Consider the following 18767-nt stretch of genomic DNA (forward strand, 5'->3'; position numbering starts at 1 on the left):
GGGACCTCACACTCTGGCCCTCAGCACAGCAGCAAATTTTCAGTCTTAAAGCTCAAGAAGCTCTATCCTCAAGGCCTCTCATTTGCGCAGCCCCTCTCAAAGCCCCAGCAACGGCTCAAGTGATGCGTGGAAATAACCTGAAATCCTACTGTGCTTTATGAAAGAAAGAAACTTGGTAAACATTTTCTCAACCATCACAATGTTGTGAAAGTGTCAGGGTCAGACATTCCTTGTAACAAGTTGTGGGATTGAAAGTTTCTTAAACTACCATATCTTGCCATGTATAATGCACAGTTTTTGCCCAAATTTTTGAGGGAAATATAAGGATGCACATTAGACATAGGTGGTACTAGTTCTGTATCTATATAAATCCTTTTAATTATTTTATTTATGCTTATGCATTAATAGTACATATCTAGAAAATAATAATGGTATCTCTATGCAAAACAATACCCTGGAATACAACAATCAGTTTACTTTCTACATACAAATAAATGAAAAATCGGCCCTGGCTGATGTGGCTCACTGGATTGAGTGCTGGGTTGAGAACTGACGGGTTACAGGTTTGATTCCCAGTCAGGGCACATGCCTGGGTTGCAGGCCAGGTCCCCAGCAGGGGGTGCACAAGAGGCAACCACACATTGATGTTTCTCACTCTCTCTTTCTTTCTCTCTTTCCCTTTTTCTGAAACTAACTAAATAAAATCTTTTCAAAACTTGAGTTCAAAACTGAAAATGAAAGATTTTTTTCTGAAACCTTGGGCCAAAATGGGGGGCACACATTATACCAGGAAATGCTTTATACACAGCAAAATAGGGTACACAGGAAAACAAAATGTCAATCTCCAGTGCCAAGGAGATGCTAGATCTCTTTGTAGTGGCTATATTATATAAACATTATATTATTATAATAATTAATAATGATTACTAGTATAATATTAATACCTATTACAGTAAGAGAATTATTCTCCTATGAAGAAGCAATCAAAAAGTATCAGTCAAAAAACTGTTGGGGACATGTGTCCTGCAGGTGGGCCAGACAGGAATGCCACACTACTAATCAAAATAGTCTGTAATTGTCTGAATTGTCTTATATTTTGGTTTTCAGCATTTTGGCTCTTCTTACTTGATGTGATGTGCTTTCCCATTTCAGAAAAACGCATGGGTACCACATGTTGCTGTTTCATTGAAGCAGTGATCTCAGCATTAGTAGAAATAGCAAGATCTACAAACCTGGGTCTGCCTCTCCCCTGGGGAACATGTGAACCAGAGGTAACCAACTCGACCCATATCTACCCCTGACTCCTCACATGTTGCCAAGAAGATTGTCTTGTGCAAGCAAAAATCAAAAGGAGGTACAATTTCCTTGGGGGTGCTCCCACATCTCATAATTGAGTGGTCTAGAAACTTTCAACCTGTCTGGATTATAAAAATGATGAGAAAAAAGAACTCTTGGCAAGAATGTTCAAAAAGGGGAACCCTCTTTCACTAATTGTGGGAATGTAAGCTGGAGCAGCTGCTATGTAAATCAGTATGGCAGTTCCTCAAAAACTGAACACACACAAAGCTGCCCTGAGATCCACCAATTCCACTTCTGGGTATTTATTTGGAAGAAATGAAAACACTAACTTGAAAAGCCCTGGGCACCCCTACATTCACTGCAGAATCACTTACAATAGCCAAGATGGGGAAGCAACCTCAGTGTCTGTTGGTTAAAGAAGGATGAAGAAAACGTGGTGTATGTACAATGGAATATGATTGTGCCATTATGCTAAGTGAATCAACATGACAGAAAGATAAATACTGTACAATCTCATTTCTATGTGGGAACTTAAAAAACGCTGAACCTCAGAGATAGAATAGATAGGTGATTCTCAGAGAAGGAAAATGGGTGCAAAATAAAAAGACAAAACACAGTTGGGAGAACATATTCAATGATATACTTGATAAAGGTTTAATATCCAACATTTATAAAGAAATCACAAATTCAACACCAATAAAAACCCAATTAAAATTAAGCAAAGGACCTGAATAGACACTTCTCTGAAGAGGACATACCGGTGGCCAACAGACAAATGAAAAGATGCTCATCACCACTAAATATCAGAGAAATGCAAATTAAAACCACAACAAGATATCATCTGACACCTGTCAAATGTCTATCATCAATCCATCAACAAACAAGTGCTGGCAAGGATGTGGAAAAGGGGAACACTTTTGCACTGTTGGTGGGAATGCAGATTTGTGCAGCCTCTGTGGAAAGCAGTATGGAGATACCTTAAAAAATTAAAAATGGATCTACCATCTGATCCAGCCATTCCACTTCTGGGAATAGATCCAAAGGGACCCAAAACACTAATTAGAAGAACATGTTCACCCCTGTTAATTGCAACATGATTTACACTCACCAAGATATGGAAGCAGTCTGAGTGTCGATCTCTAGATGAGTGGGTAAAAGAACTATGGGGCCTTTACACAATGCAATACTACTCAGCCATAAAAAGAAGAAAAATTTACCCTTTGTGACAATATGGATGGCCCTGGAGAGCATTATACTTAGTGAAATAGGTGAGTCACAGAAAGAAAAACACCATATTATTTCACCTATATGTGGAATCTAATGAACAAACTGAACTAACAAGCCAAACAGACAGGCTCATGGATGGAGAGCAGATGACAGCTGGTGTTGGGGGGAGTTACAGGGTGGAGGGATTGAACAAAAAGCAGAAAGGACTCATGGACAACAGTGTGGTGATTGTGAAGGTAAGAGGACTACAAGGGGACTAAATGGTGATAAAAATACAATAAAACATTTAAACATAAAAATAAAAAATCAAACTGATAGCAAGAATGGATGGGTAGTAGCCAGAGGAGGAAATTGTGGGTAGGGAAAAATGGGTAGGTGGTCAAAAGTACAAACATTTAGTCCTACTACAACCAAGTCATGGGGACATCAGGAAGAGCATGCTGACTGTAGTTAACAAGAGTGGGTATTAGAACTATTAACTAAAATGATACATGTGTTTAATAATGTGCTGTACGTCTGAAAACTGCTAAGAGAGGAAATTTTTAAAAGTTCTGTTTACAAGAGAAGAGATGTGGAATTCTATGTGGTGATGGATGCTAACATGAGATATTGTGATGACCACTTGGAGACACATACATATATTGAATCACTAAGATTATGTCTGGATCAAGTCCCTATGCCCTCCCTGCTCTGGGTCCCACACACCTCATCCCCGACATCCTCTTCCAAGACCACACCAGTGAGGACCTGTCATACCTAGAGAGTTAGGATGTCCCTGTGTCCACATCTGGGCACCCCTCACACTTGGGAACAATTGATTGTCTTGGTGGCACACAGGAGGGAAGCTGCTCTGGCCCTCTACTTACAGATTTGACCCTTTACTGTATAGTCACTGGAGCCACCAGGTGACGCTGGCTCTTTCCCAGAAGCAACAGCATGAACAAGAGCTGAGTTCACCTGGAGGTCCTGAGTGGAGAAGGTGCAAGCATGCACAGGACTTTCTGCATCATGACATGTGTGTTGGTGGAGGGTGATTGGGGGTAAATCTTACCAGTAAAATGTGAATGTCCTCCTCCCTCACCAGATCCCTGTGCCCAGACCCCACGGTCCCAAGTATGTGGATGTCAGGTATCTGAGTCAGCACTAGGGCTGAGTCAGAGACACTGCTCAGAAAAATGTGACACCAGGAGGGTCCTTGTCTTTAACTCTGCCCTCTGGCTGATGCTCTGACCTTACCTGTCCCATCCAAAGTGTACATTTTCTATTTTTCACAGGATCTCCTAAGCAAACCTCTTCCTGAAGGAGCAATGTCCTCTTATCCCTATCTTGACACCCGTGTTTCTCAGGGAACCTCACAAGTGGAGGTCCCTAAGGAGGTGGAGTTGGCCCAAGCTTGTTGATAGTACTGACCTTCAGGTACTGACCTGTTCTGTTTGGGCACAGGATGATCATGGTACATTTGGTTTCCCCCCTAAAACCAGAAGGTGTACACTATCTACAGTAAATCCATAGATCTTGGGATTAGAGAAGGTCAGAGCATGAGGATATGCAGGCCCTTTGTCCTCACTGTGTCCCCAATCCCCACAACTGCAGCTTCTGCTCTGATGCTTCTCTAAGTTGTTCCCCAATAAAGAACAAGAACTGTGTCCCACAGCCCTCTTACCCCTCACAGGCATAGCAGGGGCAGCAGCACCAGCATGTTCTTGGGGGTCACATACAGGACCCTTGAGGTCACAGGGTCACTCCTTGCTCTCTGGAAAGCAGTAGATGTCTATCCACGGTGCTTTCTGGAGGGTTGTCTCCTAAACCAATTCTCTGTCAGAAGCTTTCCTTCTTGCCAGGGGCAAATAGGGAAGGGAAGGCAGAGTCTTCTCACCTTAGGTGTGGTGACACCCTGTCAGGAGGGCCCCTTTGCATCCCACTCCCCACTCATGTCGCCTGTGCCAAGTGTTCATCCCAAACCCCTCTCAGGAATGGATGGGGAGCAATCTGTCTCTGATCTATCAGAATTCTAAGAACATCTCTCATAGCAGGAAGGTCTGGGCACCTGGACCTACCAGAATCCAAATCTTCTCTCTTTCTGTCTTGGTCCCCAGGTCAGGTCTGGTCACACAAGAAGCCTCAGGAAGGGGTGGCTGAACTCATGCTCATGACAAAGAACCCCTCATGCTCAGAACCTCAAACTAAGAAGGGGGACCTTGACTGCAGGCCCAGAGGTCAGTGGTATGCTGGTGGGTCTCTGCTGTCAGTTTGGGGTTGGAAAGACACTGGACCCATGTGCAGCTATGAGCTCATACTCAGGGATCCCAGAACCCTGCACTCTCACCCTCTAACTTCTCTACAGTTCCTCCAGACAGAAAAGGCCTCCCCTCTTCATGAATCTATTGAATCTCCCTGTCCTTACCTCACCTCCACTTTTCCCTGGTCTGGCATGGCTTTCTCTGCCCTTCACACTAACATTCTCCCTGCCGATCCACTGAAGTTGCAGAATCCTTTCTCCAACATGAATATTTTCCCTTCATGTTGAATGAATTTAAACTTAGAATTTATTTGGGTGACTTAACAGCTCCAATTACAAAATCTCAACCAGGCTTCTGATTCTTCATTACTTCATTTCTGCCGAATCAGGACTTGGCATACTGCCAGGCAAAGAAAAGGACCCACAGACCATGTTTCCTCTTGTGCAGAGCTCTGTGACCGTACAAGGAAGGGATTTAAACAAAAAAGACAAAGAAAATATCAACCCACTGTTGTGAGGAAAAGAAGGAAGGGCAAAGGTTATGACATAGGTTATCTGGAGTCAGCCATGAGGGTCAAAGGACCCAGTAACCTCTGAGAAATGCATTCTTTATCTGAAGTGAAGGCTCATCTTCTCTAGGATGTGGGGGTGTCCAAGGGGAGAGTGAGGAGAAGTTTGGGTGCATCTCTGTGCTATAGTACAGAATGCCATCAGCCTTATTCCCCAGCCCTACCTCCAAATCTACCTGGAGACAGCATCAGATAACACAGTTCAAGTGCTGAGTGCTTAGCCTGCCAACCCAAGCCAACATCAAATGCCAGTCTGAAGTCCAGGTTAGCATCTGGGCTTCTGACCAACTGGCTCTGAATCAGAGGTTCCCAAAATCTCAACCTCTTTGGATTTATTAATTGGCCAGAGTGGCTCACAGAACTCCGAGCACATATTACTCACTAGGTCACAACCTCACTAGGTCACAACCCTCAGCAGAGATGCAGAGGATGGGGAGTGCAGTAAGGGGTGTGGAGCTTCCATGGCCTCTCTGAGGTGCCCTCTCTGCCAGCACCTACACGTGTTCAGCAACCTGAAACCACCCAGATGATGTCCTTTTCAATTTTTATGGAGTTTTCATTATGTAGTCATGATTACAAATCACAGATCACTGGTGATTGATCCTTCCCAGCCCCTCTCCCATCCTGGTTCCCTCTGGCTTCACACCACCTGACACAAGAGGCACCTCTCACAATGGGGATTGCACATGTGGACCCAACACGGCCTTTTCCCCTAGGCCCATCCTATGTCCTGTGGTCACAATTGAGGGTCAGATGGGCTTGTGCGTGGAGCTGTGAGAGGAGAGGAAGTTGTGACCACAGCCACAGGTATGGACAGAAGGGCAGAAGAGGAAATTTCCCCATAACCTGTGCCAAGTTGGGAGGACCCCAGGGGCACAGAGGAGACTGGGCTGAAACACCTCTGAACAGAAGGCCCATCCTAAGCAACCCTCAGCAGTGAACTGGGAGAAAGGAGAAACCATTATCTCACTTTAAAGATTTTATTTTATTTTTATTTTTAGAGAGAGGGGAAAGGAGAAAAAAAGAGGGAGAGAAACATCAATGTGTGGTTGTCCCCTACAGGGCCCCCACTGGGGACCTGGCCTGCAACCCAGGCGTATGCCCTGACTGGGAATCGAACCACTAACCCTTTGGTTCAAAGGACGATGCTGAATCCACTGAGCCACACCTGCCAGGGCTACTATCTCACTTCAGCCAGGGTCACTCATAGCCCTTATCTCAGTTTAGAAAAGCCACCAGAATTCATCTCAGAGAGAGGAGTGTGTGTGTGTTTGAGTATGTGTTAACTAATGATAAAAATTATTTGTACCTCTGTCTGCTACCTTCTTCCCGCCCCCAACTGGGGATCGAACGTACAACCTTTTGGTGTACAAGATGACACTCCAACCAACAGGGCCACACCAACCAGACTGAGAACCATTTACTTTAAAAAGTGAATCCCTTTGCTATTTCCAGGATCCACCTCCACCACACATAGTTATTACATTATTACTGTCTATGTTCCCTCTTGTGCACTTTGCATCCCAGGGACTATTCCGATGGGTGTCTCTTTAATTCCACTTTTCAGCTAGGTTCTGACTCATTGAATCTGGGATAGAAAATCAAGGACAAATCCACCCTCTGCAGGACACAGTGCAATCCACAATTTTATGTTGCACAATAATCTCACAGGAGACCCTCTCCATAGGAAAGAAGTACTTTCTGGTTCCTAGTTCCCTCCTCTTGACATTGGTGAGGTGCTAGCTCTTCAGAGAGTCAGGGCAGATTTGGTGATCCTTCAGGAGCTGAAGCTGACTTGGATCACATTTTATATATTTGGGATCTAGAGTCAGGGAGACCCGCTAGAGGAGGGGAATGGATTCACTGCAAACACTCATTACAGGTTTGCTCCAGAGCCGTGAGTTTAACCACAGTGATTCTCAGAACCCCTCCATTGGGTTGAAGAAAGGCCCACAGACACTAAATAGGAAAATCAAATTTCATGTTGTATAACTTAACACAATTTTTATTTATTGTTACATAGTAACTAACACAAGATGGGTGTGTTTAAACAAGAAAGGAAGAGCTGTGCTCCCAACTCTACTGTGCTCGGACATCTACATGGACGGGGTCGTTTGGGAGACAAGAAACTCAGGTGCTAATCAGGTAACTTCTGGGCAATGGAAGGTAAAGGCCCCAAATTCACTCCCTGCCTGGGTCTGAGGATGGAGACACAGGAGCAGGGGGTGGGGAGAGAGAGACAGGACATGTTGAATGGGAGAGGCACAGGCAGCAGCAACGGGGCCGTCATGGGTGTGTATCACTTGTGGTTCATTTTTGTATCTTATGATTCTTTCAAATCTTTAAACCCTGCTAAACAAGGAGACAAAGCTCCTTCCAGAAGTGGCTAATTCTCACAGACAGGAAAAATCTCTGTTAGGAATAGCCGATCAGGTGCAAACCACTCAATCCTGAGCCCATATTCCCAATCACCACAGCCTGTCCTCAATCACCCAGGAGCTGGGACTAAGGAAATGAAGACCTCCCCAACAAACAAACACTCCTGATATTTTCATAATAGCTGATCTTAAAATGCTTCCCCTGCCCTGTCTTGCATTTCCCATGGAAGCTCCAATAAAGACTGGCTAATCTTCCCCCCACTTTCATCTGCATCCTGAGACAACCTGGTGCTTCCCCCAGGGTCCTGCCTGGCCTTGTGGGGCCTCCTCTCAGGAAATGAAAGGAATGAAAACCTTCTTTTATTGGTGTTAACTCTGCTTGTTGTCACTCAGTCACTTACACAAATTAAAACCCCAAGGATACAAGTGAGACAGGTAAGTCAGGAGTTCCCAAGGAGAAGGTGACACTGATGTCCCATGACTGCCCCTCTGGACTCCATGTCTCATCTCAGTGCTGTATTCACAAGAAGGGAGGGTCAGTCACAATGTCAGCCTCGTTCTCCAGGGTCCTCCACACCTGCGGGGCCAACACAGGTCTCATCTCAGGGACTCGGCCACTTTAGTTCTAATTCTGGGCAGGTGGGACCACTCAGCCCTACCTGGAACTTGGGGCCAATCACTGACCTTCCCTGTGGAGAAAGAGCTGCTCACCTGGTGCAGTAGAACCAGGTGAGGCCATAAGTGAGGAGGATGCCAACCTTCATGAGGCCCCCTCTGATCAGAGTGAGGACCAGGGGCCAGGAGCCCTGCTGCTCCTCAGTCACACATTTGCAGGAAGTGGGTTGTCCTGGGGAAGAGGAGAGGGGGTCAAGCTGTTACAAAAGGTCTCAGTCTCTCCACAGCCCCAACACCTGACCTGGCTGCCCATCACCAGCACCTGTCTTGCAACTAGCTCAGCACAGACAGGCTGAAGGAAACATGCTGGGATCCCAGTGGGTGCTGAGCCCAGCGGGTGAACTCCCCTCTGTCTCCAGCCCCTACATGGTTCAGCTCCAGGACCCTGGGTGCTGAGGCTGGGACGGGCTCAGGGCTTTTCCCTCCAGGGTCCAGCTCAGTTAGCCCACCCACTCACCAGACTCTGTCTGGTCTTCCCACCTTTTTGTGGAACCTGCTGTAGATTCTGTTCAAACAAGCAATGGAGGATCCTGTGGTAGCAAATCTCCCCCTCCTCGGGCCAAGCCCCTTCCAGCTCCATCTCCCCTTTGATCCCTTCCTTCTCCCACAGGCTCCGCCCCCAGCAGGCCCTTGACCTGGCAGCAGCAGCAGCAGAACACTGGCACTCTGGGCCCCGTGGACATTCTCAGCCTTACAGCCAAGTCTGAGGTGGGCTCTGAGCCACACGAAGAGGCTCAGGGAGCTGTTGGCCCAGGTCCCTATGGAGCTGGAGGTGATGGTGTAGGAGGCATTGCTGGGGTTCTCCTCCAGCAGCCCCCTCCCCCAGTCACCATTGCAGCTAGGGAGTAGGCTTGGCTCAGGAGGAGCAGCTACAGCTCAGACCCTGGTCCTCCCAGGAGCTGGAGGGTCCCAGCAGCTGTGGGAGGTCTGTGGGGAGTGAGAAGAAGGGTCAGCAGTGCCCCTACCCTGCCAGAATCCAGAAGTCCTGTGCCAAGGGGTCCCCACACTCAAAGACCAAGGAGAGAATGAGAGAGATTTGGGAAGCCCAGCCAGTGACAAGCTTGGCGGTTGAACCTCCTTCTTCCCCAGCCTCCAGAAGAGGCAGCTCCAGTATCTTGGTGCTGGAGATGGGGGCGGGGCTCATGGCTGGGGATCCCAGGAACCAACTCAACTGTGGAGGGGGTTGCTGTCAGCCACACAGAGCAGCTACAGACCCTTGTCCTCCAAGATGGTAAAAGATGGGATTTTTTGCAGAATGTTGAAGGCTTTGGGGAGAGAAGGGCAAGGGGGAAATAGATAGATAGATAGATAGATAGATAGATAGATAGATAGATAGATAGATAGATAGGAAGGACACATAGGGCAGCACCCACCCAGAAGAGGTGAGGGAGGGAGGGTGGTGGTTTTCCTCCTTGCCTCTCCCATATCTGATCCCACTCACACTGTGATTCCCCCTCAGCTCCATGGCAGCCCCAGGGGCAGGTGTCAGACGCAGAGAGGGAGCTTCTTTCCTACCTGTGACATTTCTGTAGGATCCATCAATGGTGAGCTTCCTTGGGTCATCTGGGACAAAAGATATGGCCTCACATCGCAAGGGAAGAGCAGTAGGAAGCAGGATGATGGGAACTGGAAAAGTGGTATTGCTGTCTTTCTGGCTCACTCCCCACCTGCATTCTGATCCATGCAAGAGTGTTCTCAGGGTAGCTTAGCCTCCTGCACACACATACACACATGTGCACACACCAGTCTCACTGCCCTTAGGACACCAGCCATCCCTCCCACACTCACAGAAAACATTAAGCAAGATGGTTCTCTGTGTAGTCACCAAAGACCACTGGTGTTTCACCTGACAGGTGAGGTTGGTCCTGGGGCCCTGGGGTGAAGGTGAGCACCAAGGAGTGGAGGGTCTGGGGGTTCAGAGAGTCAACAGCAGCTCCCACTCAGGACAAGGCAAGAGAGCTTCCCCCTTTGCAGGACCCTGGCAGGCTGCAGGTCAGCTGTGTGAGGTGATCAGACTCCAGAGGCTCCTCCAAAACATCGATGTCTGGTTTCTGTGTCAGCTCTGAGGAGGAGAGGGGGAGGTGCTTGGGAACACCTCCCCACAGAGGTTGGGAACCTAAAGTATGAACCTGAGAGGGACGCCTGACTCAGGGCCTGAGCTCATCCCGGGTCCTGTGTGTCCTCTGGCCACCCTGGGCCCATGGCCTGGATCAGGGGGTGTCCTAGTGTCCTGTTCCTGTTCTAAGATGGGGTCCCATGTCTCAGTGTCCTCTCCTGGGCCCCTACCATATCTGTCACCTGCAAAGTCAACATCTTAATTTTATAAGTATATTTCACATCATCTCCTCTCTCAACTCGGAAGATGTAGGGGCCTGCATCACTCTTCCTGGCATCTCTGATGTTCAGGGAACAGTTGTTGGTCCTGGGGTCTGCGAGGATGAATTGGTCCTGGGTCTTCCTCTTCACTGGTGTATATGGGTTGTTTGTGGCCACAGGAACATTCTGCCGGGTGAGAACCCCATTTCGATACCAGTAGATGTAGAGGGGCCAGAGGAATACCACAACCTCCACGGGTAGGAGAAGGAGCAGGGCACATGGATGCGCAGACCCTCCTGCACCATCACCAATTCCTGCACTTGGAGTTCATAGCCTCTCTTCTCCTGCAGGGACCCTGGAGGGGGCACAGACACTCAGCTGCAACCTCAGTCACTCTCCCACTAGGCCATGCCCCCTTCCCATGACAACTCACCCACCCCCCACAGCAGGGGCAGCAGCAGCTGCAGAGGCACTATGTCTGTACTCACAGGGCAGATCTGTCCCAGTCCCTGTATCAGGAAGGGAAATGCACAGCTGTGAGGTGGGGCAATGATGCCCCAACAGGAAGCCATGGGTGACAGAGCTGTGGTCAGTCCTGGAGGGGAAGTTGGGTTCCACATGCTGTGGGGGTGTGGAGGGGACTGAAAAATCACCCTGTCTCAGCCTCAGCCCTCTGCCAGATCCTGCAAGTATTTATACCAAGAGTTTGAGAGGCCTGTCCAGATGGGAAGCTGATCACCTAACTGAAGAGGGAGGTCACCCAGGGATCATGTGTGGATGGATCCCGGCCTGCAGTATCCATCTCGGCTGTGGATGTTTGTCAAAACATGCTAAAAACATACACAGAGACAACCAGGTCCTTTTGGAGAATAGGAACAGCAGGGCCACTCCTCACGTGGGGAGCGTGCCTCGTTCCCCCTCTGGAGAGGCTTTTTATTGGTTTCGTTTGAATAAGAATTCAAGTAAAAGCTCATTACTCATTGCTGGGAAGTAAGGATCAAACAACAGATAACAAGGAAGTCTGAGGGCCTATTTTGAGTCAGGGTCAAACAGCTGTAAAACTTTAAAGAACAAATTTACTTCTTCCTTGGACCCTTATCATTTCCCTGGGAGCATTCTAAACAAAGCAGGTTTCACAGGATCTTACATATTCTTTCTTAGGCCTGATCACCTGCAGAACCCACCCTTTTCAGCCCAGAGCTGCACCACCCTGTCATTGTTTCAGGCTTAGGTGGAGCAAGGGAAGTAAGGCAGCCAAGGGATAAGGAGATTTTCTCCCAGACAATGAGGACTCAGGCTGTATCACAGCCGAGGAGCGAGGGTCCATCACCCCTTTTGCTGTAGCCCCCAAAGTCCTTTCTTGGGAGCCTCCCACGTGATCATGCCTGTCTTAGATCATTCCCCCATTGGGGAATCTTACCCGTCATTGGCTAACTGACCAAGCTTTGGGGTTCAGTTATGAATGAAGCATAAGAAGCAGCGCTCCTGTCAGGGAGATAAGCTTTTGTTTCTTTCCTGGCTTATGGTCCAAGGGCACTCCCTAAGCCTTAGCCTTGGTGGGGTTACAGCTTCTGATACCAGGCAGAGCGGTTCCCAACAATCATGGCAGTCAGAACTGCTCCAGGTGACTCAGGGGACCCACCCTCAAGTTGAAACCACTAAGCATTCTGGAAAAGGATAATTTTAAATTTCCTTTAGACCACACATGTGCTGGTGGGAGCAGAAGGAATTTAGACCCAAGTCCAGTGAAGGGTGGAACCCAGGGAGAAGCTGAATGTTAAAGCGCTGTGCTCTGAGGCCTCTTTGGAGACATGGTGTGCACAAGTGATGGTCTTCTGGAGTCTGGGGATCTGGGGGACAGCGACAATGCACAGGCACCCTCAAAATGGGGTGTCTGGTGGGAGATCTCACTCCATTCCAGGGGACCCAAATGCTGGCCCTCAGCACAGCAGCAAACCTACCACATTAAACTCAGGAAGCTCCATCCTCAGGTCACCTCACAAGCTCGGTATCCTTTCAAATCCCTGCTCTACAGATGTGTGGAAATAACCTGCAATCCTGCTGTTCTTTTATGAATGATAGAAACTTGATGAACATTTTCCCAAACATGACCATGAAGTAAAACAATTCAGAGTTTCCTTGTAACATGTCTTGTGATCAACGAAAGTTTCTAAACTATACTGGAAAGTGAAATGTCAGTCTCCTGAGCCAGAGGAAGTACTGACTCTCTTTCTATTGGCTCCATTACATAAATATTATATTATGATAATAATTAATAATGATTACTAATATAATATATATGTTTATTCCTATAAGACAGAATTATTCTCCCATAAAGAGACGATCAAACAGGATCAGTTGAAAATGTGGGGGGTATGTGCCATGCAGGTGGGTCCAACAGGAACACCATACACGAATGAAAATAGTCTGCAACTGTCTGAATTCTCTTGTATTTTGGTTTTCAGCATCTTAGTTTTACTTTTTTGAAATCTTTTATTTATTTATTGTTAGAGAGAGGAGAATGGAGGGAGAAAGAGAGGGAGAGAAATATCAGTGTGTAGTTGCCTCTGATGTGCCCCCTACTGGGGACCTGGCCCCCATCCCAGGGAAATGCCCTGTCTGGGAATTGAACGGGAGACCCTTTGATGCACAGGCTGGTGCTCAATCCAAGACCCACACCAGCCAGAGGAATTTTATCTTTTCTTGCTTGATGTGATGTGTTTTGCCTTTTTGGAAAAACTCATAGGTGCCACATGTTCCTTTACTATTTTTTTTTGAAGCTGTGATATCATCATTAGTATTCACATCAGCTTCCATGACACCTGGGGCTTCCCCTGCCTTGGGGAACATGTGAACCAGCTCTATGCCCCACCTACCTGGGACTCTTCACATATTGCAAAGAAGATTGTCCTGTGCAAGCAAAGGACTAAAGGAGGTAGGATGTCCATGGTTGTGCTCCCACAATTCACATCTCTGAGTGGTCTGGCAAATCTCAAGGAATGAATGTTGGCAAGAAAGTACAGAAAGGGGCACCCTTGCACTGTGCCTAGGAATGTAAGATGGGGCAGCTGCTATGGAAATCCACTATGTCAGTCCCCCCAAAATTAAACATAGAGCTGCCATAAGATCCAGCAATTCCACTCCCGGGTATTCACTTGGAGGATATGAAAATACTAACCTGAGAACATATATGCATCCCTGTATTTCTTGCAGCATTATTTATAATAGCCAAGATCCGAATGCTACCTAAGTGTCCATTGATAAATGAAAGGATGAAGAAAATGCACTATATACACAGTGGAAGTCGTTCATGTCATACAATGAAAGGAAATCCTGCTATTTGTGACACATGGGTGGACCAAGAAGGCTCTAGACTAAGTGAAGTAAATCAGGCAGAGAAAAGCTCATATCATTTCATTTAAATGTGAAAAAATTTTTTATATTCAAGCTCACAGATAGAGACAAGAGACTTCTGGTAGCCAGAGGCAGAGGGTGGGGAGTGGGCCAAAGGGTTGAAGGTGGTCAAAAGTGCAAACTTGCAGTTATTAGATAATTAAATCATGAGGCTGTAATGTACAGCATGGTGACTACTGTTAATAACAGTGGGTATTAATACCATTAACTATAGTAATATAGTTAATAACAACATATTGTATACTTAAGAATTACTAAGAGCCCAGGCTAGTGTGGCTCACTGAATTGAGTACCAGCCTGAGAACCAAAGGGTCATCACTTCAATTCCCAGTGAGGGCACACGTCCGGGTTGTGTGCTGAGAGGCAACCCAACAATGTTTCTGTCACACAGTGATGTTTCTCTATCTCTCTATCATCCCTCTTCTCCTCTTCTAAAAATAAACAAATAAAATCTTTGTTAAAAAAGATTTGCTAGGAAAGCATATTATTCATAAAAATTTTTTGAAGTTCTCATCAAAACAAAAAAGTGTGTAACTCTATGTGGTGATGGATATTTGACAAGACATACTGTGCTGAGCACATCACAATAGATATATGTGTCAGATCATTAAGTACGACTTTGGACTGAAGTAATGTCATAGGGCATTATATCTCTATAACACACACACACATATACACTAAAAAACTGAGCCTGATACTTGGGTTAGATTACAAGGCTCAAGTCTTCCAGACAGAATTCCATTGCAGGTCCACGTGTGCTCCAACAAATCTGTGATCCTCATCTTCAATTTACTGATTAAATATCAAGAGATAAAACAATGATCATTAGCAATTTCAAATGCCTTCATGATAAAACTCACAGACAACCAGGAATAAAAATGAATTTCCCTGACAAGGTAAGGGTCGTCTTCAGCAAACATCACACCTAATGCAGTAGTATTGGGTCCTAGTCTATAAAACCTAAAACAATCAGTAAAAGCTGTAACAATTGAAAAGAAAACAAAGCTTTCCTTCTTCATTAAAGATTGCATATATATAGAAAACTCCACAAGTATATACAGATACATTTCAGAGATTAATAAGAGAGTTAGTAAGGGTACTAAAGACAAAATCAAATTTCAAAATGCAAATGCATTCCTCTGTCACAGTATAAACAAAAATGATGTTATATAAGATGTCATGGTCAACAGCATGAAAATCATGATACAAAAACAAGGATGGTTCTTTCCAAGAACCAGCAGCATACACAAGAGCTGAGTTCATACACGGGTCCTGGGTGGAGAAGGTGCAAGAATACACGGGACTTTCTGCATCATGACATGTGTGCTGGACTCAGGGTCAAATGTTGCCAGTAAAGGCAGAATGCCATATTCCCTCACCAAACCCCTGTGCCCAGACCCCAGGGTCCCCAGGACGTGGATGTTAGGTACCTGAGTCAGCAGGAGAAAGGGGACAGAGACACCACTCAGAAACATATAACACCAGGAGGGTCCTCCACATTAACCCTGCCTTCTGTCTGAGGCTCTGACCTTATGTGTCCCAACCACAGAGGGTGTTTCCTCTTTGTGACAGGATCTCCTAAGCAGTCTTCTCCTGAAGGAGCCATGTCCTGCCCTCCCCATCCTGACACCTGTGTTTCTCAGGGGACCATAACAGGTGGAGGTTCCAAAGGAGGTTGTATTGGCCCAAGGTTGCTGCTCACCTCCTGCAGCTCTTGACCAACTCTGTTCCAGAACAGGAGGATCATGGTATATGTTGGTCTCTTCCTTAAACCAGAAGACATAGACTATTCTACAGTAAACCCATAGATTTTGAGATGAGAGAAGATGAGAGCATAAGGATACACAGGCACTTTGTCCTCAGTGTCCCCAATCCTCACACCTGCAGCTTCTCCTCTGATGCTTCTCTAAGTTGTTCCCCAATAAAAAAGAAGCACAGTGTCTTACAGCCCCCTTACCCCACATGCAGGTGCAGCAGCACCACGTGACCTTGGAGGGTCATGTCCAGCACCCCTGAGGTCACAGGGTTAGTCCCTGCTCTCTGGGAAGGAGTAGATTGCTATCTATCACTCTTTCTGGAGGGTGGTATCCCAAACCTGCCCTGTGCAAGAAGCTTTCCTTCTTTCCAGTGACAAGAAGGGGAGGGAAGTTGGACATCTCCTCACCTAGTTCTGGTGACAGCCTATCTCGATGGCCCCTTTGTATCCCACTTGCCACTCATGTCACCTGTCCCAAGTAGTCATCCCCATCCCCCTCAGAGAATGCACCAAGAGTGGTCTGTCTCTGCTCTCTCATATTTCTCAGAACATCTGTAGGAGCAGGAGGGGCAGGGGGACAGGCCCTACCTGAAACCCAATCCTCTCCCTGTCCTGGTCCTCAGCCCAAGTCTGTTCACACAGGAAGCCACAAGAAGGGGTGGCTGAACTCACACTCAGGTCAAGGGGCCCCTTGTGCTCAGAACTTAGAAGGACAGCCCTGTCTCCAGCCCCAGTGGTCAGGGTGCTGCTGGTGGGTTTCTTCTCACAGTTTGTGGTTAGACAGCTACTGGACTCATGTGCAGCTGTGAGCTCAATCTCAGGGTTCCCAGGACCCTGCACTCTCACCTTGTAACTTCTTTACATTTCTTCCAGTCAGGAAAAACCTCCCATCTTTGTCGATCTATTGAATCTGGCTCTCCTTACCCCACCTCCATTTTCTCCTGACCTTGCCTGGCTTGCTCTGCCCTTCATGATAACATTCTCCCTGCTCTGCTCTACTGAGGTCACAGAAGTATTTCCCAATCTGAATATATTCCAATTCATGTACAATGAATTGAAACTTAGAAATTCTTTCAGTGGCCTAAGAGCTCTAAATACAACATCTCAAACAGACTTCTGATTCTTCATTTCTTCATTGGACCTGAATTGGGACTGGATACTGCCAGGCACAGAAAAGACCCACAGATCATGTTTCCTATTGTGAAGAGCTCCCTGACAGTAGAAAGAAGGGGTTAAAGGAAAAAGAAAATATCAACCCACTGTTGTGAGGAAAAGAAGGAAGGGCAAGTGTCTGATGTAGGTGTTCTGGAGTCAGCCATGAGGGACATAGACCCCAGTGGCCTCTGAGAAATGCACTGTTTCTCTGTAGCTAGAGCTCCTCTTCCCTAGGATGTGAGGCTGTCCAAGGCAGACTAAGGAGGAGCTTGGGTGCACCTTTGTCCTATTAGACAGAATGCCATCAGCTTCATTCCCCAGCCTTACCTCTGCATGAGGCAAGTCAAGCCTGTGCCTCCAGGAGGCGCCCTCTCCTCCTGTCAGACCTGAGAGCTCCTAGTGGAAGGGTTGGCGCTGTCCCTGGTCCTGGAGCACACCTGGGTTTCCGTCTGCCACAGACCCCAGTTCACAGTCAAAAGGGCCTGAGCCTTAGGGAAGCAGGGCTCCTGGGATGGAGAAGCTTTGGAAAGGCAGGGGTCCTTGAGAAGGCAAAGTTAGGAGAAGGTGTGGGAGTGGGCTGGATTCATGTCTGTGCTTTTCCTCTTATCCCTCTTATTTGTCATCATGCTGTTTAATGTTATTCTTCCTTCTAACTTTCCCGCAAAAGGCAACCATTGGAACCTAAGACATGTCCTGGCTTGAAATATTTTACATGTATTGCTTGTGAAAAATATGTTTAGAGTTTACATTTTGTAAATGTTATATATTAATTATAGTTTACATTATATAAATATGTCTTATAAATATAATTATATATAAGTTGTTATAATTAATAATAACCTATAGTACTTTATTATATTGTTCTTTAATAGAATAATATTATGTTTATAAAAATTACAAATATGTAATATGGTATCTTATTAAAATATTTTATAATATATAAACATATAAGTTACTCTAGGGGATCATATTTCAAGTCAAGAAAAAAACAGGAAAACTCCCCAGGAGCCTCAGAATTTCTCTTTGTTTCCCTTCCTCTCCAAGCCCCTCATTGGTTGCCACCATATTGACACTTGGGGTCCTCTATTTTCTGCCCTTCCCTGTAATCATAACACCTGCATACCTGTTCTTCAACAAGATAGTTGCTACAGAACTTCATATAAATGTAGTGATGTAGTGATGTGGTTTTTGTATGACTTAATTGAGACTCCTCCAGCTTTCTTTCTATTATGTTAGTACAGTATATAATCTTGTCTTCTTTGAATTTTGACATTTCTATTCTTGTAATTTAGAAGCATATCTTATAAAGTACATACTACTAATCCAAGCTGACTTTCTGGTTTTAACTGAAGCTTTTATCCAATTGTATTCAACATAAGTTTCTTACATTAAATTTATTTTACATATGTGCCAACAATGCCACATTACTTTATCTTTTTAGTCTTCTCTCCTTTGGTTTACTAAGTTTTGAAGTATTCTATTTCCCTATACATTATGACTCTGTTTGTATAGTCATGACCATAAAGCTTACTGCATAAATAATTAACTTACCAAAGTTTTAGTAAAGGAAAAGCTCTCTCACCTCCTAGATAATATGTAAATATGAGAAAATGTAAAGTCTATTTACCCACCAAACCACATTGGACTTAGCTGTTATTATTCTCAGGAATTTCAAAACTATGTTTTTATTCTACTGGCAATGATTTTCCCCATGTACTTGATCCAAAGGGTCTGCATTA

At 45.9% G+C, this 18767-nt stretch overlaps 2 protein-coding genes and 1 pseudogene across 2 annotated transcripts in view; all 3 read right to left on the reverse strand.

Annotated features, from left to right (window-relative positions):
* LOC114510623 (sialic acid-binding Ig-like lectin 5) overlaps nucleotides 1-18767 on the reverse strand; it is a 209017-nt gene that overhangs the window by 96852 nt on the left and 93398 nt on the right. The gene's annotated exons all lie outside the window — the stretch shown is intronic.
* The window catches only part of LOC114510626 (sialic acid-binding Ig-like lectin 5), a 94048-nt gene that overhangs the window by 19179 nt on the left and 56102 nt on the right, over nucleotides 1-18767 (reverse strand). The gene's annotated exons all lie outside the window — the stretch shown is intronic.
* On the reverse strand, nucleotides 8253-15864 carry LOC114511239 (annotated as a pseudogene).

This window comes from Phyllostomus discolor, chromosome 12 (assembly GCF_004126475.2).
Source record: "Phyllostomus discolor isolate MPI-MPIP mPhyDis1 chromosome 12, mPhyDis1.pri.v3, whole genome shotgun sequence".
NCBI lineage: Eukaryota > Metazoa > Chordata > Mammalia > Chiroptera > Phyllostomidae > Phyllostomus > Phyllostomus discolor.